The 25,025-nt window shown below is 31.6% G+C and overlaps 1 protein-coding gene across 1 annotated transcript in view; it reads right to left on the reverse strand.

The window, feature by feature from the left end:
* Positions 1-25,025, reverse strand: part of LOC129231732 (SCY1-like protein 2) — a 347,631-nt gene that overhangs the window by 144,852 nt on the left and 177,754 nt on the right. The window lies entirely within an intron of this gene.

Below are 25,025 nucleotides of genomic sequence, written 5' to 3' on the forward strand. Positions count from 1 at the left end.
ATTTTGAAACTAGAGAAGATGTTTTTGGAATTACTTCCGAAAAATTAAGGTAATCGGCCTTTCAAGAGGCTGAGAAAAATAACATGTCCCACAGCTTTAAGACAAAAAGTCTGTTAGTACTATAATATCTGGTAGTTTGAGACTTGAGCTTCTGGTTTTAATAATAAAATGGTCAAAAATGTTCTCCGACATTTTAGAGAGCTAGTACAATCTTGTGTCAAACGAAAATTTTTAAAGTCGATTAAACAAAACGCTCAACAGTTACAAAGAGGTTGAAAAGATATTAGTTAAGAACAGTGTTGCTTAGGTTGGGAAAATATCAAGTGATGAACGAGGTGTGATGACTTCAGCTGCGTGTTGTGTGAGTGCTGGGGTTTTGTAGGCTCCTCTTATCCGAAAATAAAACATTTAAAAAAATAAATCCATTTTTCTATAACTTATTGTTATTTATAGTGTTTCCTGAACACCTGTTATAAATATTTATAAGTTATGCATTATTTTTTTAATTTGAGAATGTGGTACATCGACGGAAACTCGATGGTCAATCCATAGCAACCGGTAGCCATGAATGGACCACACGCTAAAATATTTATTTTTAATTTTCATTCTTTATTGTGTACATTTATCATGAAAGTAAATATTATTGTTAAAAGATAAATATTCTGAGAAATTGTTCCTATACGTAACGTGAAATTTGAGTTGAATTTCCATTCTAAAAAATCGAAAACTGTTATGTGGTTCATTGACGGCAACCTTCGCCTACGGTATCTTCAAAAATCGTTAAATGTTTTGGGGATCATAAAAGTTTATTGTAGAAAATGATGATGTTATATACTTACATATATATTTTTTGTTCTCTTATTCGTCTTTCACACTTTAAGACCCAGTTCAACTTTTCTCAATCTTTTGTTTTCTCAACTGTTTTTTTTTTACCATTCATTTATATTAAGTGAGATTAATATGCTTCTATTTGTAAATATTCAAAAAAAAAAAAATAATAATAAATAAATAAATAAATAAAATAAAATAAAAAAATAAAAAATAAATAAAATAAAAAAACACATTCGATTTCTTCTTTAAATGTTTTTTACAAAATGAAATAATTAAAAAACGCATTCAGATATTAAAATGAATTTCTTTGCTTATATTTATATTTATATTGTATGTTTTTAAAGGAAAACATTTCTCTTAGTATTCTCTGATTGCTAAATCGCTTTATTCCTAATTTATTTCTAAATGACATATGTATGCTCAACTTAATATTCATAAATCAGTCACTAAGATTTAAACGCCATTAATTTAATGTGACGCAAAGACACCAGGCTTTGTTGAAAAGCGGAGGAATAAATGCAGGACTCTGAAAAGTGCTTCTTTCAAATTTCAGGTATAAACACAAAACCATCAAAACTCAAAGAAACAAATTTCAAGAAATATCCAATTTTTATCGCTGAAAGAAATTTTTATCGAACTTTGGCGAAATCGTTTTTCATTTTAAATAAACCATCAGAAATTTTCCCTTTAGATTCCCGTTTTTTACTTTTTTTCTATTCAGTCAGGGAAAGTAAAAGTAGGAATTGTAAAAAACGTTTTCTAGAAGTGGTTATCAGAATACAAAAAATATAAAGCTTTTTTTTATTGTTCGTCATTTCTTGCAGCTGTTATTAGAAGGAATATTCGCAAGATGTGGCATAAAAAAACTTGTAAAAAAAGATTAAGATTTTGGATTAAAATTGGAACTGAGTATGTTATTGTTAGAAAAAAAAAGCCTAGTGGCATTATAAAACGCATAAGCTGTGTACAGTTAATAAATATCAATTCATTTTTTTTTTGCAGAAAAATGTTTTTTCTAAGTTATTTTGTTATTAAAATGCTTTCGTTTCGCATTGCATCGATTTAACGAATTTTTGCATGTTAATAAAAATTTTATTTTATCTCCAGTAGCTCAAACCGATACAATTTAAAAATCATATGCAATTTCTAGTGGAATACTCTGCAACTGTTTGCAGATTAAGCGTTTGCAGTGATTTAAGAAGGTATTTATTATTCTCCTAATAAAATGACGAATCATTTTTGTCTAATTTTTTTTTTCTTTTTTATGGCACATTTTAAATGAATATTTCAGTTTCATGAAACAAAATAGTACTTAAGATTATTTTAACGGTTCAGATGAATTTTGGACTTGTTTTAGTTATTAGTTTTAGTTTAGTTATTAGGTGCTTAACGCTTTGAAGATTCCTGGATGGACACTGTCATTTGTGCAACATTTTTCAACGCTGTAGAAATCTGAGATAGGCAAGGCGTTTTCGTTTCAGTAGCTCTAAAGGTTTATACCCAGACAATACTCTTGATAACTAATACAGGGTGTATCAGTGCAACGTTTACAGACTTTCAGGGCAGATAGAGTACACCTAGACAATGGAAAATCACATAGCAATGCATGGTCGGAAACGATTTCCAGACGTGATAGTGACGACACAAAGCACAAGAAAGACAAGACACGAATAAGAGGAAAAAACATGTTTATTATTTTTAATGCAGAAAAAATGCTGGTAAGTTTTTGTCGCTACGTAAGCCGAAACATCAGATGACTGTGCATGCGCACTCTCAATTTTTGTTGCCGCGCTCGCTATGAAGCTTCATTTCGCCTGCCGACAGAGTGGTAGTAGGATGGAACGTTACACGAACGCTGAGCTCGCTGACATGCATCTGATGCTTCGGTTTACTTAGCGATAAAAAAATTTATCACGTATGCAGACAAAAACTTACCGACGTATTTGGTGTATTAAAAATAATAAACATGTCTTCTCCTCTTATTCGTGTCTTGTCTTTCTTGTGCTTTGTGCCGTCACCATCACGTCAGAAAGGCGTTTCCGATCGTGCATTGCTTTGTGATTTCCCATCGTCCAGATGTACTCGATTTGCCCTGAAAGTCTGTAAACGCTATACTGATACACCCTGTATATATGACTATATGCTTACAGAATTTGAACTTTTTTATAATCTCACAAACCTGTCTTTCTAAAATTTTGGGTTAAAACTTCCTGGCTACCTAGAAACTCGTACTGTACTCTAATTTACTCTTACGTTTTAATTTAACAGTACATCTTGTTTGTCTTGAAATGCAGTTAGAAAAAGCAATGAAATTCAGCAATAATGAGAGTCTGATTTGCGTTCATATCACACTGTTTAGTCATTGATAGATAATATCAGAACCACTAATTAAGATTTCATCATCATATTCTCAACTTGAAGTAAGTCTTCAATCATATGCTCAACTTGCGCCGAACTCGATTTCATTCGTTTTTATGCCCTTAAACTTTTATACTCAAAGCATTTTGCTCTAAGTATATCTTTTCATGCTCGTTATAGTTTCTTATTTGCAATTAGAATTAATATATAAGTTTAAATAATATTTCAAAAACGCTTTTTTTGTACTCTGGGATGTTTTAGCTTATCGATTTCTTTACAATGATAACAATGGGTAAATGGGTAACAATGGGCAAAAACATGTGAACATGGTTATACCTGCGTAGGTTACTCTTATTTTTGTAACATTTAAAAACAACTGTATTTAGATTTATGATCTTTAGGGATTACTTTTTTTATTTTTATTTTTCCACAGTCAAGAGAAAAATTCACGAATTTCGGACAGTGTGAGAATTCTGTTGCATCATAACTTTCCTGAAAATAAGATTGAATAAAATTTGAATCTGGAACTACCTGATATTAAAAAAAAGCCCCCAAATATCTAATAGGTATTTAAATCACTAGAACAGTTATGTATGTAAAACTCATCTTAAGTATAAAATTAGAAGTAATATAATTTTAGTTAATATTTCTCACGCTATGAAAGTAATCTTTTAAGATCACTCAATTCAAAATCGAACGCTCAAAATATATCTCAAAGCGTCCGCAGCTGACGCAGTTAATCACATATAAATTTAAGTTTCTATCTACCTTCCTCAAAAAAAAAAAAAGAAGAAGAAGATGAAGAAGCAAAACCATAGCAAGATACAGCATTACAAGCATTTGCATATCTTAAACAGACTTGGTAATAGACGCAGAAGGAACTTCTGCTTCCATACTATCACAGCTCAGAAAAAAAGTAAAATGAAAATTTACACTCTTTTTAAATTCAATTCCAATTAAATTCTCAGTTTGTTTAAATGGAACGAACTTTTTTATTTTCATTTTCCGGAATTCCCAGGAAACGAAACGAAGTTTTTTAAGCCTGGTTCTTGAGCGCTCAATTGAGAAATTGGTTTATGTGAACAATTTAATAGGATTTTTTTGCCAGCCGAGGGAATAGTATGCTTTAGGTAAGAATTGGTTGCTTTCTTACGGCTACTGATTGTCTTTCAAATGCTTCAAGAAAATTAGGAATAAAGAAGTTTTATAGATTAAGTTCAGTACGTGGTTTAATCGAAGTTTCTTTTGCTTTGATGCACGAAAGTTATCCCGAGGCGTTGTGAGTATTAATTGTTTAGTTCTTCGCGGAGTAAACTTTTGATATTTCGAATCGCTGCTTTTTGCTCCTTGTTCAAGTTTTACTTTTAAAATGAAACTTATTTTTAGTTATTAGAAATACAACGTATTTGATATCAAAATTTCTCATTTTCTCATTCTGAATTAATGTTAACATTGGCTTGACAGCATTGAATAAGTTAGGACTCATGAGTAAAATTAAAAACAGGTTTTCAGATATCTGAAGAAACGCGTTTTGGCTTACCCACACATACCAGTAAAATGTTCGAATTTGAAGTTCTTCTCTTGCTTTGTTTTCAGCTGAAAAAATATAGCACGTTTTTCCAGCAAAGCTTAAGTAAAATAGGTGACAAGAATGCAAAAAAAAAAAAAAAAAAATACCGATACTGCTGTTAACTTTCCCAGGGCATTATTTTAAAAACTTTTTCAACAGTTCGTGCTTTGTTGACGCTGTTTTATTTTACTTGTATTTTATCATGACACCGTTTTAAACATTTTTCTTTTAAACAAGAGTTTTTCAAAAATATTTTTCGAAGTTTACTCTAACTTAGATTTGAATTCTTCAGCTTTGCTTGGGAATAGGTCTGTATTACTTATTAAGATTATCTAGCCATATTAATCAGGGTCTTTCTTGCTCTAATACGTGCTTTATGTTAACTCTTAGGTACATGCACATCGTATAATATGTTGAAACGAGAGCATATATTTTGTAATATATGTTACTCCAGATTTTTCTTGTTTAGCAGTTCAAAATGATCGTTTTTTTTTTCGTTTTTTTTGAGATAGAGATAGTAGATTTCCTTTCCCATCCATCGAACACGAGGGGGGAGTTCAGAAAAAAACTCTGAAGCGTATTTCTCGCCTGATTTTTTTTTTTTTTAAAGAAATAAAAGGGTGATCTTTTAAGTTTTATTATTTTTTTTATAGTCGTCTCGAAACTGGAACTGTTCCAATTAGTATAGTTGGACTCGACAATATCCGATGCTAACCTAAGGATAATCGCTAAGAAGTGAAGAGAGGTGGAGAAAAGTATGAACGTTACCGTGATCGATGGAGCTATAAAAATATTTAAAACCTCTTGTACATCAGTATTTGAGATCATGTGGATTCAACTACATCTTACTCGAATATATTTTCCAAAACAATATGACGCTAAGCGACCCAGAGAAATGCTTTGTTCATCTTTTCCTCTGCAAGGACACATGCTATTTTTGCAGCTTAGTAGTTTAGTTGCTGAAGTTATATAATAGCACCAATACTTGATTTAGTCACTAGTTTACAGTCTGGCTCGAATAAGTTGACTTCTGATTCATTGAAGCTGAAATAAATCGATTGTGAAATAAGGTTTAGAAAAGCCGGCTAGAGTCGCGATAACCATTAGTACTGCTGAGCAAATCAAACGGTTTATCCGCTTTCACACAAACATAAATAATCTCGTCCAAATTAAGCCAAGAGCAGTGCTGTATCAGGGATCTAATTGTTTCGTAAATTGCTGAAGTGATTGCACTTTCTGTTCCTGATTGAAGTTTTGGTACCAAAAGTAATTGCACAATATCTTTTCCTAGTGCAATGGTTCAAAACCAGCTGCGAATTTATTTTTCAAATCTTAAACATTATTTTCACTACTTTTAATCCTAACACCAAATAGAGGATTATGTTTCATTGTACTCGGAAGGATCACGCTGTACGCTTTTACGTGTTGTTGTCAAGAAAAAACTCTGCTGCTGATGAAAGCGAGATTTTTCTAGAAAACCACTTTGCTTTGAAATATTCACCACATTTTATTTATATGTTCCCAATTACAATGAAGTGAACTGTTTGCTTTCGGACTTTTATTATGGTCAAAAACTATTTTTTTTTTTTACTCCTTGAATTTACTTTTCGTTAAAGCTTTAAAAGTTATGAAATAAACCCAGTTGTCTTAAAATTTCATTCCAGTAGAATCTTTGATGTTTCTTGTAAACACTGAATATTGTAAGTTACTGTTATACATAAAAATTTTGAGGAGAAGATACATAAAGTTTAGCAATTTCACATTTCGCATATACAAGTCACTGACTTCCTTAAAACAAGTTTATATAAACAGAGCTCTGCGCATGCGCTTTGAAAGTAGCAAGTGGAATCCTTTTTATGTTGCCATTTTGCAATTCACTCTGCTCGCCAACGTCCCACGGGAAGCATTGCCTTAAAAAATATGTTACGTAAGTAATTTAAAGAAGCAATTATTTCTTCACAAGGAGCAGCGCTGGTCTAAATACAAAAGTAACTATTATTTCGAAATATACGATTCTCAAATAAAAATTTTTAAGAGGAAAATGTGTTCACGTAATGCATTTAATAAAACACGACTTTGAACTTAATGTGGTGCAAATGTTTAATAATAGAATACTTGAAACTATTTTACGACTCAAATTATTGTGCAATCTCACGCACTGTTAAAATAAATGTTGATAAAATAGTCAACTTGAAAATATTTTATTACATTTGTAACAACTCTTTTCAGAAAAGAGTTGATGGCATTTTTGGTTTTCAGAGGAATATGTTTTTTTCACGTTGTCCTAAAAAATAATCAAGTCACTAAGTAAAGGAGACTGTAACCATCACAAATGGAGAAAAATTGCAATAAGAGGCTTCCTCTTGAAACTTTACCCAAGAGGATTTTCTTCCGAGATATATAAGGTGCTTTATTTTCATTTATGGTTTTAGAGACTTAGATTTGTAAAAGCCATAAAATGTTAAATTGTAAACGACAGCGTAGCAAGTTTAAGGAACGAAATCTCTATGTTAGACAAAATATATTCACAAGAGATTATTTGGAGGGACATTTTATTGTTATCTGTAGAGACACATGGGCTCTTGAAAGAAAATGAAATGAACGAGATAGAAAATTTCAACCTATTTTATGTAATTAGAAAACGCTGCTATATTATGTGTACTATAGCAATAAAATCGTAAAAATTGCGAATGTCTTCTAAATTAAACTCTTTAGTAATAAAAAATGACACACTTAAAAAGGAAGTTTTAGTTAGAAATTTGATGTTTAATGTTTTACATTTAAATCCACTTTCAAACCATTTTTGAAAAAAAAAAAAAAAAGTAAAGTTTTAAAATCTTGTTTTCTAAGTAATCATTATAGAAAATATTTTATCTTGTTATTGTACATCTTTACCATTTCAAAGTTATTGTTTACAGTAAAAGCTGATAAAATGTCTAATTAACGAACATTAAATCTTTTTTTTTTTTCAAAAAAAAAAAAAAAACAAACAATTTGCATTTGCAAGTTTTGAAAGGAAAAAAAAATACAATCTTGAAAATAAAATTAGAAGATCACATGTAGAGAGCGATCTAAAAATAATCGAACATATTTGTGATTGAGAAAAATAAGATAGGTAATATGTTTTTAAACGAATATTCATTCAAAATAGGTTACATTTAACTCAATACAACGTTTAGAATGGTCAATACATTTATCCATAGTCTTTTTACTTCCTTTTACAAAAAAGGAAGTATTGTATTCGCGAAAAAATTTTCACTCAAAAATCGACCTTAATTGCCATTTTGCTCACCCCCGAATGAATGTTGAGATTGTTTTTCGACCCGACCACACGTGCTTATACCTAAGAACGTATAGACGCCCGAAATATCCCTTTTGACGATTAACGAGGTAATTACAGCGAGTTTTCTCATGACCTGTGTATGTACGTATGTATGTGCGTATATACGTGTTTGCGTATGTATGTCGCATAACTCAAGAACGGTATGTCCTAGAAAATTGAAATTTGGTACGTAGACTCCTAGTAGGGTCTAATTGTGCACCTCCCTTTTGGGTTGCATTCGGGTGTTTCTAAAGGGGTCTTTTGTACCTTTTTGGGGGGAAATCATTGTTAATTTCGATGCAAACTCAAGTGGTGTTATAATTTGGCGGACACTTGGCGATATATCGCCAGTCTTTTGGTTGCCAAGTTTTGTCGCCAACTTCGCGACAAATTTAGGATTTTATTTTTAAATTTGGTTTTAGTTTGGTCACTGTTGAAAGGTTGTGTAAAGCAGAGATTCAGACAGCTGAACATAAACAAATACGTTTAATACGAAACATGGGGACACACATACAGCAAGACATATAGAAAAGTAGTGAAGCCCTGATAAACAGACTGCGGCTCTTTAAATAGAATAGAGGGCAGATTTTCAGCATCCAATGATGTTTCTTAAATAGCAATAAGCTTTCTCCAAAGTCCGATGGTGGATTAAAGAAGAGATTTTGCGAACTCCGTGGAAAGCTGCAAATGTCTCTTCCAATAAGATATAAGCACAGTTCTTTCTTTTAAACCAATGGAGAAAGCGATTACATTCAACACCCGCCCTTAATCGCTTATTAATAAACAACACAATGACATAAGTTCATGCAATTTAAATTTAGGAAGAGCCTTAGTAAACATATCAGCAATTTGTTTATCAGTAGAAACATATTCAATATATATATTTTCAACATTTAAAATATTTCATATAAACTTTAACTTAACATCAATATGTTTCAATCTACCAGAACTAATTTCATTAGTTATACATTTGATTGCAGACTGATTATCTTCATATATGACAATGTTATTTACAGTAAGAAATTCACATGCAATATTTTTATAATACACTAGATCTAATAAAGACTTACCTACTGCAAGTACCTCAGCTTCAGTAGAAGAAACAGCTATTGAACTTTGTTTCTTCACGCTCCATAAAATTGGACACTTTTTATAAAAAATAACGTAACCTGAAACTGATTTGCGATCACGCGGACCTGATGCCCAATCTGAATCAACATACATAGATAAATCAACATTAGAGTCACAACACTTACTATACACAATTTTATAATCCGATGAACCTTTTAAATAGCGTAAAATTCTTTTAAGTCCGTTCCAAGCCGATTCTGTTGGATTCTCCTGCAATTGACTGAGACAGTTTACAGCGAGCAGTATATCGGGTCGTGTTGTCATCGCAAGATACAATAAAGATCCAACTAGTTCACGGTAAGGTCCTTTGAAGATAGTTCCTTCCTCAAAGTCAGCTGGAGTTGACTTTGCTTCTAAAGGTGTTGCACTCGGCTTGCACTCACTCATGTTAAATCTCTTCAATAGTTTAAGAATATACTCCTTTTGATCTAGCACTAATTTAGTAGAAGTAAATTCCATACGAATTCCTAAAAACTCAGAAGCTGGTTCGAGTTTGGACATCTGAAATGTATTTTGAAAAAGTTTAATCACAATCATTATTTCCGAATCATCTGATCCAGCGATAAGAATATCATCAACGTATAAACAAATTATTATTTTCCTTCCAAATTACAATTCTGATGAAAATACACGGTTCCGAGTTTAACTGCTTAAAATTAATTTTTAACATAAATTGCGAAAATCTGAAGAACCATCGTCTAGGAGCTTGTTTTAATCCGTATAAACTTTTATTTAATTTGCATACTCTGCCAGATGAATCGTTGAATCCTTGCGGTTGTTCCATAAAAACGATTTCTTGCAACTCACCTTTCAGAAAAGCTGTTTTCACATCCATCACATAAGCCTTTAAATCCTTTTGAAGAATCGAAACAAGAACTAATCGTAAACAAGGCATCCCAATGACTGGCGAATAAGTTTCTACGTATTCCTTCTGCTGGTCTCCCTTTGCGCAAAGTCTGGCTTTGAGAATTCCGTCTCTTTTCTTCCTAAACACCCACTTACACTTCATGGGGGTCGCGTTATCAGGGAGATCTACCAGTTCTCAAGTTTTGTTTATCTGGATGGAGCGCAATTCTTCCCCCATCGCGACTTTCCACTGGGCTTGTTGTTCTTCCGGTAGTTTTGAGATGTCATAAAAGGTCAACGTCTCTTCTGACGTGTACATTGCTTCATATCGTTCTGGTTTTTTTACTTTTCTTTCTGATCGTCGGGGTGCAGCTGCGGGCGTTTTGGTTTCGTTTTCTCCTAACTCTTTTATTTACATTTCTGTCGTGTTTTTCCTCGTCTTTTTCTTCTCTTTTCTGGAGCTCGTCGGGTGAATTACTTCTATCTTGCACATATACTTTATTTTCATTGAAGCGAACATTACGTGACACAATAACTCTGTGCGTATCAGGATCCATTAATCGATATCCCATGCTAGAATATCCAATGAAGATCATTCGTTTAGATTTCGGATCTAATTTTTGTCCGCGAGTATCAGGAATTTTGGCATAAGCATCACAACCAAATAATTTAATTTGATTTAAATCCGGTTTCTGGGAATATTTTACTTCAAATGGTGACATATCATTTATGCTTGAACTAGGGATTCTGTTATGAATATATGCTGCAACTTGAATAGCATATCCCCAACAGTTCTTAGGTAAATTTGCATCATATAAAAGTGCACGGGCTTTATCAAAAAGTGATCTGTTCATCCACTCTGGAATTCCGTTCAATTCGTGAGTATAAGAGGGGCAGGGATCTATCGTAACTCCAAGTTTACTTGCTATCACTTTAAGTTCACCTGAAACATATTCCTGGGCATTATCACAACGAATTTTTCGAACGCTTTCATTCAATTTGAGAAACTTTTTGATTTCCACGGGAAAATCACTTTTCTTTTTAAGAAGACGAACTTCACAAAAACGAGAATAATCATCAACTAATGTTAACACATACCTTTCACCCGCTTGAGTTGGTGGGTTGACCGGACCGCATAGGTCAGAATGGATTGTCATCATGGGAGCTTTTTCTCTTCTTCGGTTTCCTATTCCTGTAGGGTTCGCGGACTGCTTCGCTAACACACAGTTTTCACAATATTTTTCGCTTATTGGTAATCCTAGTTTGCTCAGAACATGGTTTCCGGAGTGTCCTAACCTGCGATGCCACAGTTCACCTCCATCTTTTTCTGCAACAAAGGAATTTGAAATGAAGGGAACAAAATCACTTGCATATTGACCTTTTGAATTCAGCTTGCACAAAACGAAGTTTGTACTTCCCTTTTTAATAACTGCTTCGTCATTTTTGAAGCTCACAGTGTATCCAGCTTTTTGTATCTGTTTCACTGAAATGAGGTTTCCATTTAGTTCTGGAACATATAACACATCTTTCAGTAGGATCTCCTGCACACCGTCACCTAATACACCGCGAATAGTTCCTATTCCTTTTACTTCCAGTTTACTGGTTTTTTGCAGCGCATGACACAGTTCCTGAGGATGGTTTTAACTCCTCAAACCATTCCCGATGTGCACACATATGAGCTGTAGATCCGCTATCTACTATAAATGACCAATGTTCTACTTCGCCAACAATGAAAGTCACTGCAACTGCTCCATCCTTTGATGATGTATTTTTTTCTGTCTGGACTGTGCAATTCCTCTTAAAATGTCCTTTTCTTCCGCACTGGTAGCAAACTATGTTACTTCTACAAAATTTCGCAATGTGCCCTGTTTTGCGACACTTGTTACACACTACCCGATGATTTGTAGAAAAGGCTGCACCATTCGATGACTCTGTTTTCCAAGATTTGGGCTCCGAGACTCGACGATCTCTCATCAGTGCTTCAGCATCCAGAAGACGACCGCAAACAAACTCTAAAGTCAAGTTCTCCGAAGGATGATTTTCTATTGCAGATTTCGATGCGTCATACTCTGCTGGAAGAAACATCAAAAGATAGACAATACTGTCCATGTCACTCACTTTCACGCCACACGATTTCAGTTGGGTAACGAGCCTGTTCACTTCATCAATATGCTCCTGCATGGATGAGTCCTTTTTCATTTTCAAAGTTGAAAGTCTCTTTCTAACCAATATCTGACTGACCGCTCCTTCTCGAACATAGATCGATTTCAATTTTGCAATTACTTCAGCACAAGTCTTTTGTTCCGAAAGCGAAACTAAAACTTTATCACTAAGAAATGATAACATCAAGGCATAGGCTTTCTTACTCGATAAAAGTTCATTAGCTTTCGAAGAAAAGCTTTCCGCTTCACGTTCCAAATACACCTCTAAATTCGTTGCTGCGAAAACCGCTTCCATTCTCCTGCACCACAGAGAGAAATTCCTTCCGTCAAAAGGCTCAACAGAATATTTTATCTCGTCCCCCATGTTACTCCGCTACTGCAGTGATTTAGTAGCTGGGTGAAACTTAGAACTAACCACGCTCTGCTGTTGAAAGGTTGTGTAAAGCAGAGATTCAGACAGCTGAACATAAACAAATACGTTTAATACGAAACGTGGGGACACACATACAGCAAGACATATAGAAAAGTAGTGAAGCCCTGATAAACAGACTGCGGCTCTTTAAATAGAATAGAGGGCAGATTTTCAGCATCCAATGATGTTTCTTAAATAGCAATAAGCTTTCTCCAAAGTCCGATGGTGGATTAAAGAAGAGATTTTGCGAACTCCGTGGAAAGCTGCAAATGTCTCTTCCAATAAGATATAAGCATAGTTCTTTCTTTTAAACCAATGGAGAAAGGAAGCTTTTAATATCGGGATTAGAAAATATTCATACGGTGCTAGAACAGGCGAATACGGTGGATGATCGAAGACTCGAATCTCTTTTTGGTTCTCAAAACTGAAAACTGCTATGAAAGGAGCTTTTCACGATGATGTTCTAGATATTCAAACTGCGGAACACAGATGCTAAAGAATCTTCCCAAAACCGAGGTTAAAAATTATATGGATAAATTGATTGACCGTTCAACACGTTATATTGATTTAAATTTATCCTATTTTAAGTAAAATATTAGCTATAGCATATACCAACACTCTTTTTGTATATTATCCATAATCGTGTTCCTGGAATATCGAATACAAACTTGATTTTGACAATACAAGACCTAACCATTACTTGCTGGATGCTTGTAACTAGTCACTTCCCCTATGAAATCGATTCATTAGGGTGGTTCAAAAAACTTTTTTTCAGCTAGAGTTCAGGAGCTCCCCTATTTTTTGAGACTTACTAATAGTATTATGCTGTAAAAGCTTTAGCTTCTTACACAACGTTTAAGAGGGTGCTCAATGACCCCTCAATTTAACATTAGCCGTAACACAAAAAATGTCACAAATTTAGAAACATTTAATTTTCCCAGCTGTTATTTTTGTAAATAATTATTTTATTGCAATGTATATGCATATTACTCGTGTATATTATGATATGTAACATTGTTTTTTTTCAGTTCAATGTTTTTTAACCGCCCTCCCATACCTATGAAGTTTGGGGGAGGGGGTTGAGCACCCTCTTTCAGTTGAAAAATGAAACTAAAATTCTTCCAGTATATTACTATCCACAAAGCTAAAAATATTGAGGAGTGTCCTGTTATCAAGGAGAAACTTTTTTACACGTATTTTTGAACCACCCTGCGGTTCATGTGTTTTCAATTAAAAAAAAACAGAAACACGTACTTACCTTAGCTTTTACTTTTTTTTTATTTAGGCTTGAAATGCTCTCAAAACTTTTGACCCACTCTGTAACGTGCTTTCGCGAAATTTTTAGTGTAAATATTCAACGGAGAAGATTTGATATTTATTGCTAAAGTTGGTGGGGGAAAAAAAGATGAGAGAATGGGTGATTCATTCAACGATACAGCACTTAATTTAAAACCTAATTTCTTTGTGCTATAAAAAACGAAGTGAGAGTTTTCTGTTTTAAATAAGATTGCAAATTCAAAAAAATCAACCAATCACATAATAAAATGTAAGAACAGAGAAACAAAAGCTTAAAACCTTGCGCAATGACGGTAAAAAAAGAAATATTATTGAAAAATAAATTTTAAAAGAAGTGCAGCGGAAACTCTCATCTCCACGATTCTTCAACTCGCAAAAAGCTATCGCTTGCTTCTTCAACGGAAGCAATTGTTTTTCTAAAAAGTAAAGAAGAAGGAAGATAGGAAAAGAAAACAACGCACACACACAAGCAAAATGCATTTCTTGTTAAAATTGTAAAATAAGCCGAATTTTTTGAACAACGTTTTCTGAAACTCAAGATCTGCCTTTTAAAAAGCAATTGAAAATTGTAATTCAAATACGCAATTCAAGCATTTTGGGTATTGGAATTCAAGCACCTAGGAAACCGGAGCTCGAATGTTTTTCGAACTTTTAGTCTTTTGCTCATTCGTTTTTCTTCCTTTTATCATTTTAAGAAACTGATGCGCGTTTCTTTTCTTAAGTTTAAATAAAGTGTTAATGAATTATGCTCATCACAAAAAATTAATCCGAAAAACATCAATATGTCTACAGTAAAATTTAGAATGCTGCACGTTGTTTTTGACTTGTTTATTATTTACAGAAAACTTTCCAAGAGGCGCTGTTTTGATCTTTAATTGTGTTGAAAGTAAGCTCTTTTTTCGATGCTAAAGCATTCCTCAGAAATGAGCAAATTTTGCTTTGTAATGACAAAAATATGCAAATCACAAATAATCTTTTATTTTTTTGCAAACTGAAGTATAAGAAGAGAAGCGCGCACACCTTGCGTTAGTGTTTTAAGAGCTGAAAGTAACATTTTTGACGTTAGATGCAAATTACATTTCTATTGTTTAAAAGGAAAAAAAAAGCAAAAAACCATATAGAAAACTAAAGATATGCTTTAAGTTACAAAAATTTTGCATTCAGAAATATATACTGCGGATTTTTTATGGTTTTATTATATTATACTTATTTGTGACTTAAATTCGGAAACGGATATCAGACAGATATATCCTTAAAGGCGTTATTCTACCTTTGAAAAGTTTACAACCAACATGTGACATTTTCTTTTTCGTAATTTTGTACATTATGCCAGCAAAAGAAAAAATAAATAGTTCGTATAAATTAGCAGAATCTCATATAAGCAAAAGAAAATTATTGGTTACTAAAAGGTCTCTTGTAAATATTTATTCCCTAACAATAGGAGAGAACTATGATGAATGGGGCTGTTGCATGTATACCGAAATGAAGTGTGAAAAAATATTTCTAGAAAGTACAGTAGATAATATTCGACTATTTTATTAAGAAAAAAAGTATCCTTAAAATTTTTCTTCTGGCTATGAGCACTTTCCAAAAATAAATTGCATCGCAACATTTAACTAATTACGTTTATACCTAGCAATAATTGTTTCCATATTAGATTAGGTATAAAACTAATGTGCTTTTAACTTTATTGCAAGCCTAAAAAGGGGTCCCTAAAAAAATTATACTTTATGAAAAAAATAAAAAGCACTTGTGTTGTTCAAAAAGGCACTATTGCTATTTTTCTTTCAATATTTTCAACAAAACGTTAACAGTTTTTAACTAATTTAATTTATACAACGTCTTTTATATTGAAAGTATAAAAGTACTTTCCATTTTAAACTGCCACAGGATCGAAAATTGTGCTCCTTTTTTAAAATTTTATAAAAGTGCTTAGAGATTTATTAGACAAAAGCATTCCTAATTGATTCTGAAGTGCATGTTAAAAGTGTCTTGAAAATATTTTTATATTTTCCTGCATTACTGCAACTTTCTTAGAATATAAATTCTTTCTTTCAAGCCTCCCTACAGGTTATTAATTTTTATTCATGGTTATGAACGATTTTGGTTGTGAACGTAAATATTTATTTTATTCACGCTTGCTGTCTTTCATGAATTGCTGTTGCAAGACATATGCAATTTTATTTTGAAAAAAAAAGTTATTCAATAAGAATACAGGCGGTTATTTCTTAGTTTCGCTTCCACTTTTCTTATTTTTTTCCCCGCTAAAGTAGGGGAACATGGGCAAAGTGAAATGGTGGAATATTTTCTTTGCTTATAGCCCATCCTATTTGGTATTACTTTAACCTATGTAGTCTATTACAGACAGGAAAAAAAAATACGACAAGAAAATTAAAGCGTTTTGTAATCCAGGCAATTTTTAAAAAATGATACTCATTGTCGTGTAGATCGGAAGGGGGCGTGATCGGACCTACTGCAATATTGCTAACAGGAAAGTATAGTGGGTACATCATTGTGCTAGGCCGTAAAACTGAAACCCAGGCCAGAGTCTTGCAACCACGACAATCACAAGAGCCCTTAGTAATTTATTCTACAATATGAGGTGTGAGAAAAAGTACCAGGGAAATCAGACATACTCATAAGTAGTTTAAAAAATTGGCACATTATCAATAAAAAGGTAGGCACAAAATACCTCTACCATATTAAATAGCAAGTAATCTCACCAATCCTCGTTACAACGTCTCACAGGCCATAATAAATCCGGTGGGCTAAAGAAGCTCAGTCGACACAGTCGAATAACATAAGATAAAGAAATAAGTTTATTGTGCACAGTTCACGACGAAATACAGTCTAACGTTTGGTCGACACTTCCCGATTGACATCACGGGGAATGATAGGTACATCTAAAATATTCCAGAACAGTTACAGAGGCATGAACTCTCACTAGTATCCGCATTTGATACAGTACCATCGACCACCTTGGTAATAAACTACGCCAGCATATTTTCAAACTTGCTTCATAACACTTAAAGCAAGCACAAAAAAAAAAAAAAAAAAAAAAAAAAAAAAAGGGCAATCCGAAATTTCGCCGATGTTCTCCGAACAGAAAAGAACATTTACGCGGAAACCGAAAGCAAATACAAATGAAAAGAAGGATTCTATTGTGGGTTATACCACACTCAAATTGTAACATTTTTTTGTAAGTCAAAAATAATTTTTGCAACTATAAAATAATAAAGTTATAAATATTAACATTTCAAGTATAATTTGAGACCTCCTAATATTCGATGCAGTATTAATGTAGTTAGTATTAAGCTTTTTGTATTTTAAATAAATTGTACAATTAGTCAAGTGCATACAGGACTAAGTGGAAGGAACAAAGTGAAATAGTTTGTTTCATTCACTCATTCAATAACTTAATATGAATCACTTAAGTTTTCATTTATTAATTCATTTACATTCCTACATTTAGTAATTCACTTATTTATTCATTCATTCACTAATTTTCGTATTGATTCATTCTTTCACTCGATCATTTATTTTTCTTCATATCGCCGCCTCAGAGCAAGAGTAAGATATCTTAGCGTTATTTCTGGGATTAGATATCTTACTGTAGCTCTGAGGTGACGATATTTTGATTGATTTATTCATTAAATTATCCGTTTATTGTTTCATTATCTTTTCATTTATTTATTCAACCTTTTATTTACTGATTCATTTGATCAAAAAATGTTTCATAATCAAATAGAAAATATTCCATGATAAAATATTTTATTTTTCACTTTGCCCCATGAAAAAAAATTAAAACTTTGCACTTTTTTTTTTGAAGACACAAATTTACTGCCAAAAATAAAAAAATACTGTTTCAACGCAAGTTTCATTATAAAATACAATGTTCTTTCTTTATGTACTATAATTTTCAAAACAAACAACCGATTTGTTCATTTTGAAAAAATTTAGTAATCTTAACCATTTTACTTTGCCCCACATTTCCCTACTTTCATTTCGAAATTTAGAATTTCATGTTTGAGATTCATGGATTAATAAGCTTGAACTCACAATTTTTATTAAATTTCATATTTGGTACGAAATTATTAGGTTTCTCCTAGTTTTTATGTCACTATCAAGGTTTAAAAGAACGTACAATTTATAAATAAAACTGTATAATGTTGAAAAACTATTTGATTGTAATTATGTTTCCGTTTCTTAGGTCAAATAACATTTTGCAAAAGAAAAATCTTCGTGTTTTTTAATATTTCTCAAAGACAACTACTGTCAAACATCAAAAATAGTTGCGTGTTTCAAATTCACAAAAACTGCCAATTTGAAGTTCCACTGCATGGTTTGATTTTGAATATTTAAGAACTTTTTAACATAGTTTTTGGAAAAAAAAAAATGCTGCTCGTTGGTAATATCGAACTGCAACAATTTTTTTTTTCAATCTATACAATAGTATGTATAGCAAAATTAATCTAAACAGTTCACACAGAATGTATGTCAATGCAAAATACGAAAATCTTCATGTTCAAAATCTTTAAAGTAGGCGAACACCCTAATTTTCGAGAAAAAAGAAAAAAAAAATAGATTTTGAGGTTTTGAGAAATTTAGATAGCCCAAGTGTTCTTGTTTCTAAATCCATTTTTTTAAATCGATGAATTATTGAGAAAATTAGGAGACATTTACTAAACTCAAATGCACTGCTTATAACTGAAATTTACTTTTTCTTTCTTGATTTTCTCGTAATACGTACTCAAAAGTTTTATTTACGCTATTTTTACTAACTCTAAAGATTTGAAACTGAGCAAAAATGATAATTTAACATATTACTGTGATATAAACTTCAAAAAGTAAATATACATGCAATATATGGTTTGAAATAATAATCAATTAAACTTAAAGGGCAAAAAGCACGTTTTTCGGGAGAATTTTTCAAACATTTATCCATAAAAGCTGTTTTCGGTTAATTATTTCCAAAATGAAAAGATATATCATTTTCTGGTATGGAATGGAGAGATGGATAGAAAAAGTTTTAGAATAATGAAAAGATGGATGCATTGGAGGTGTTAAGAAAATGGTAGTTTTTCTGCAAAAAATATGGCTTTTTTATTGAAAAAAACCCATAGAATTTTTTTTTCAACAAATAAGTTGTCAAAATGGGTTTTTATGTCATATTAGTTGGTCATTTAAAAACCTATAAAGTTTTAGAAAGGTGCAATGAATACTGAACGAAAAAAATGGGTCTACTTCTACCTTAAATACCAGTAAGTATTCCATATTCGAAGTAATTAATATTTCTTCGTAAGATACTATATTAAACGAGGTTGTAATATTTAGTAAAACATTTTTCTGCATTCTTATTGATTTCAATTTTAAAATAAAGCACACAGTTTTAAGAAACACTTAAGCTATAGGAATAAAAATTAACATCTAGTTAAATTTAGAACTAAAACTAAAGGCAAGATGTTTTAAATTAAAAAAAAATGCGCCTTCATTTGTTTAGGTATTGACATTTTGCATTTTCATGATTTATACACGAATAAAGGATTGAAACTGTGCAGAATAGTTTAGAAAAAAATCCAAATAACACACACACAAAACACCCTGTTAAGTGAATATTAAAACCTTTTGAAGTGCTTCGTCTCAATTTCGTTCATTTTGATCTTACGTTACCTGTGTTCCTTTATTACTCTGTGAAAAAAAAAAGTTTATTACTCTGTACTAAGTAGTTTTATATTTTCCACAATTCATAGAGACAGAAATTCAGTTACAAAGTGTATTTTAATAAAAATAAATAAGATGTATCCTTTATTAGTACTGTTATATAGTTTCTCCTGAAGTGAAAAATCGTCATATTTATTTCCTTACGAAAGAATAATATCCTTAGCAAAACGTACCATCCTGCCAAGCAATGCAGATGAAACAGAGATTAAGGAAAATATTTTTATGTTTTGAGTGTTTTGTCGGATAAACCTTGCCTCAAGAACTGAACATAAATATTGTTCCTATAGAGGAAAACGCTTACGCTAAGAAAAGATAGTAGAAAAAATCCAACCACAAAGGAAAATTCTATAGATTACCTTTTCCTACTTATTTCTCTGATTACCCATGCTCCTCCTAAGAGGAATAATGAACAAGAAAATGATAAGTGCATTTTTCTCATTTTTATTTAGCTCTAAAAGTGATAAATCCTTTTAAAATGCAAAGAAAAAAAAAAACTCTTTTAGTAGTCTTATCTAATGTGTATTCGCATTAACGTGCAAAGAAAAGCATTAAATATACATGACTTTTAATGCTAAAATGGCGAAATATCTTAATGGAGCATCTTACATTCACCTGGTATGCGAAAAAGCACAAATAAAAGCACAAATTGCGTTTAACAGCTTTTATATGTCCCATTCCGTTTCCAATTTCACAGCTTTCTTTATTTTTTCCCTTTGCGGAAGAAAATCGGAAGTGAAAGAAAATGTGCAATGTTAGAGAAAAAAGGAGCAAAGAAGAGAATGCGAAGATAAATATTTACTGAATCGATTTTCAAGAAAACGCTTCATATTTGTTTTCTCATCTATTGAGATTCAGAAACAAACTAATCTAATATTTAATTAAAAATGATTGGTTCGGTGTTTGCGCTTTTTCGTGTATGTTTTTTTTTTTGTCATGCATTCTCATTAACATCTCAGTGCCTTAATTATGCTTGAAGCACTACTTTAAAAACGAAATACAAAGAAAGATTTGCTTAAAAAAGTTTTTTGTTCAGTAAAATTAGATTACTTTTAGGTGCTGAGAGAAAAATATATAATTAAAAGGAGCTATTCTTTGTTCTGGGCTATTTTCTTCTTTTTTGTCCTGTTTCATCAATATGAAAATAATAAGTTTTCTCTCTAGTAAACCGAACGTTAACTGTGCATTTCAGGTAAACTTGAGCTTTTATATAAAATATGTGTAATTCCTTGAATTATTATTTTATCATTATTTTATTATTACTTGATGACTACGTATTTTTAAAACTTATAACTGGATCAAAACCATTAATTAAATCATTGACAGGTGCAAATACGAATGAAGAGCCATATCATTTCATGCAGAACATATTTCGCTTAATGCAACCATTACTTCATTAGAGGGAGAGCACGAATGATTAAACAAATTTGCTGCATTTGCTTGCAAGCCCTGTGTAAAATGTTTTGACAACAATATTGCCTGATTCCTCAAAAAAAAAAAAATAAAATAAAATAAAATAAAAATAAAAATAAAAATAAAAATAAAAATATCTTCACTGACAACCATTGAAAAGGGATAAAAATGAAGATAGTGAAGTTTTTGAATCTTGTAGCAAATATATCAAGTCACGTGATATATTTTAAAGTAAAGTATTGGAAGAAATTGGTTTTCTTTCTCTCGTTTTGCGTAAAACGTGTCTCCCATTCGTCGTAACTGAGCCATGTGATTTGGGTCTTTGCCACAGCATTTCGTAAGCCAATAATTGAACTTGCACCCTCCAGTTATTAATTCTTGCTATAAGTTTAACACTAGAATTAACTTTGGTGTCATCTTGACCCCAAGGAAACTTTTTTTGCTGATTGCTTCTCAGTATTTCCGTAAAAAGCTTAATCTTTCCCTGACTTTTCCTGACTCATTGTGCTGTGTAATAATGTAATGTACTCTAGAAAATTATATTTTGTTTTTGAAACTCAGATCGCATTTGACCCCTTTGAGAAAAAGAGAAATGCAAACACATTTACTGATGCTGAAACAAAGCAGAAACTCAAAAGTGTACCTTGGAATACATAATTGGAGGAGCGGGAAGAATTCATAATACTTCTGTACATAAAAGTGAGCTTTAGCAGCTGTTTTCTGAAATGCAACTTAATCCAACTGAAACAGCGCTGGTTATTTTTTATTTTTTTAATACTTCATTATTTTTCCCTAAAATCTATGCATCCTTTAACATTATGTAGGATCCTATAACATTATGTAGGGAACTATGCAGATTTCTTATCAGAGGGTTAAAATGACCCCTGCAGTATTTATAGGTATACAAAGACCGTCTTAAATCTAGTGGTTAAAAAGTGAAATATGCTTCAGCTTTGTTTTATTAACTAATAAAAAGTAATTCAGTTTTTTACTAATTTCATAGCGGTCAAGCAACTTCATTCTTATTCGTGTTACCATGGATATATTGTCATTTTTAGATAAGAAAATTGAATTTTACAAAAATAAAACAATGGTTTAGTAATAAAGAAAGGTTACTAAAATGCAAGCAGCTATTTTGAATTTTAGGTAGTTGACGGAATAAGGATAATAATTTTTATTGTACTTGTAAGTTGTAGTCAGTATTTTATAACACATCATGTTCTTTACCTGAATTATTTGTTCAATGTGTATACTGAGTTGTTTATTAAAAGTTAAGACAAAATTGAGACCCTGCATTGAGACCTTGGATCTATTTTATGTTCAAAAGCCCACCTAGAGGCACATGTGAAAAATACAAGATGCTATTTTAAAATTTCCATAAAATAAAGAATGTATTTAAAAATATTGAAATATTCCATAACACAGAGATAAGGTTGTTTAAACATAAAGATATACTTTCCTGAGAAATTTATAATTTTTTTTGAGAAAGGAAACGAAATAATATATTCACATCCCCCCCCCTCTTTAGTTTAGCCCAAATTTACTGCTTGCAATTAACAAAACATCGAAATTTCAGTATTTCTTAACAGTATGTACTAAGAATATGGAAAATATAAGATATTCAAAGCAAGAAATAAAGATAAGAATCGATGAAGATTTAACGTTCATTGGTATTCGTAAAGTAATTATTTAAATAAAAGAATATAACAGGAAAACATTAAAAAAAGCTGTACTATGATAATATTGATATGTGTTTGATTGCTTCAGATTCAAATTTGTTTTGCTTTTCTTTCTGTAATAAATTTTCTAGTTTTTTTTTCATAATTCCCAAGCACCACCCGTACACTTATTGATACCCCTCTTAGGGGCTCGCTTCACAGGTTGAGAACAGCTAGTAATAAATATGACTAGAGGTGCCTATCCACTAAGCGCGATGGCGTACACCCTCAAATGCTAAAAAAATAAATAAATAAAAAACGAGACCTCCGAACAAGAGATCAAGATCTTTTCAAACTACATCTGCATCCTGAAAAATAAATTTATTTTTCCTTCCTGTAACAAGAGGGTTCCATTAATCAGTGAATACATTAAGCTGAAGTCTTTCAATAACATGATTTAAAAAACTTCAAATTTCATCTCTTCCTCATTCACATAAATAATACAAAAAATGTGATTTTATTTTTTCACTTATTATAATAATCGAGTAAAAACACGGTGATACGCTCTTAACATTCGTAATTTAAATATTTTAAAACTTAAACGTGGCTAAATTTTTTCTAGGTATTTTTAGTAGGCTAGCAGAAGGCGAAATTATATTTAGTTATCGAATGAGTTACGGTTTCCAAAATGTGTTGACTGAATAAAGTAAAGCAACACATTTATTTAACCAGTTAAGTAAAATGCAATCATTGCGAATGAAAACTGATGTTAAAGAACAATCACGAATTAAAAAGTTAAAGATTAATTGGTGACGCTTTCATTAAAAAAAATGCTGATTGAATAGTTTCAAACAAATTTTATATAAATTCTTCATAATTTCAGTTTTTAATTATAACGATAATGTTTTACTACTTCTATCTCTTCTTATTTTATTGCTATTTTTTTCAAAATATCATATTCAAATCTTTAATGTATTTAAAGATAGAACTCATCTTGCACATCAGAAACGATACTTTATATTTTTACGTCAGTTGATTTCCTCGCTTTCAGAAACTTCGATTAAAGTATATTCGGGTGTTGCGAACACATTTCCAACTTTAATTTATTTTCTCAGCGGTGTATCGTCAAGGTAAAGAATTGTTGCTGATATTCATAGGAAGTATTGAATCCCAAAAGCAACTAAGCACGGTTACAGAAATTAAAAGGCATAAAATTTTTTGGAACATCAAATTTAAGGACATAAAGTTGTGTTTACCAAAAAGTTCGACCAATAGTCTCAAGCAAGTTGTCAGTTTTAATGGTTATGTTAAATGATTAAGCATTCTACTTAAAATGAATCGATTATTTCTGAAAGGGTGTAAGTCATACGGAAATACACTGGACTTACGCCCTTTATAACATTTTGAATGTGTTTGGCCCTATTTAAGATTATTTTCACCTTAGCGAGGATTTTCATTAGACTTTTCATTTTCTGTATGGTACAATACTTGCTCCAAAAACATATTGTGCTTAGGAGATGGATTAAAACATCGAATATATAGGCAAATATTAGATTGATGCTTAGAACTTCACAACAATCTATGCCAGTCAACAAAAAATCCTAGTTTCTAAAAAAAGCATCAAGGATTCTGTGAAATCCTAACCAGGAGAATAACTCCTGGTCTGCTCTAGGAAAAATCCTTCTTTCAAAGGCTAGCAAAGTTTTGAATTATGACTTCTAAAAAAATTATAATATTCTGGTAACTCCCTTTATGACAGGGTTTATTGGCCTATATGCACCATCAAAAAGAAGCAAAGGCGTTCTGGATCATTCATCCTTTCATTTTTCAAGAGTGGTTTAAAAAAACTAAAACTGTGTTAAGTACTACCTTTTAATAAAGGACCTTTAAAAAAGGAATTGATGCAAATGATGCAAGAAGTTTCTTGTCCTTCTTAAAAAAGGATTAAAATTTGCTCCTGATTCCAGCTGTCTAAATAAACAAATTGGTTGTTTTTTTTTAATTAGGTACTTTATATTTGATGACAACAAAAAAATTGAAAATTTTGTACTGATATGAAAGTATTCGTTAAACTTGAGATCAATTAATAAAGAGATAACATAATTTAAAAAAATAGTTAATTACCACATATAAAAAGTTGTGCCACTCCGGAAGATGTGTTTTCGGAGTCATGTGCCAAAAACCAATGAAAACTATGGCAAAATGCTCTTGTTGCATCAAGGACATTCTTATTTAAAAAGGGAAACCTATGAGGGTGTCCAACCAGAGTAGTCCAAGTATTCAACCTCAATTATTAAGCATTTAAATA

The sequence above is a fragment of the Uloborus diversus genome, chromosome 10, assembly GCF_026930045.1.
Source record: "Uloborus diversus isolate 005 chromosome 10, Udiv.v.3.1, whole genome shotgun sequence".
NCBI lineage: Eukaryota > Metazoa > Arthropoda > Arachnida > Araneae > Uloboridae > Uloborus > Uloborus diversus.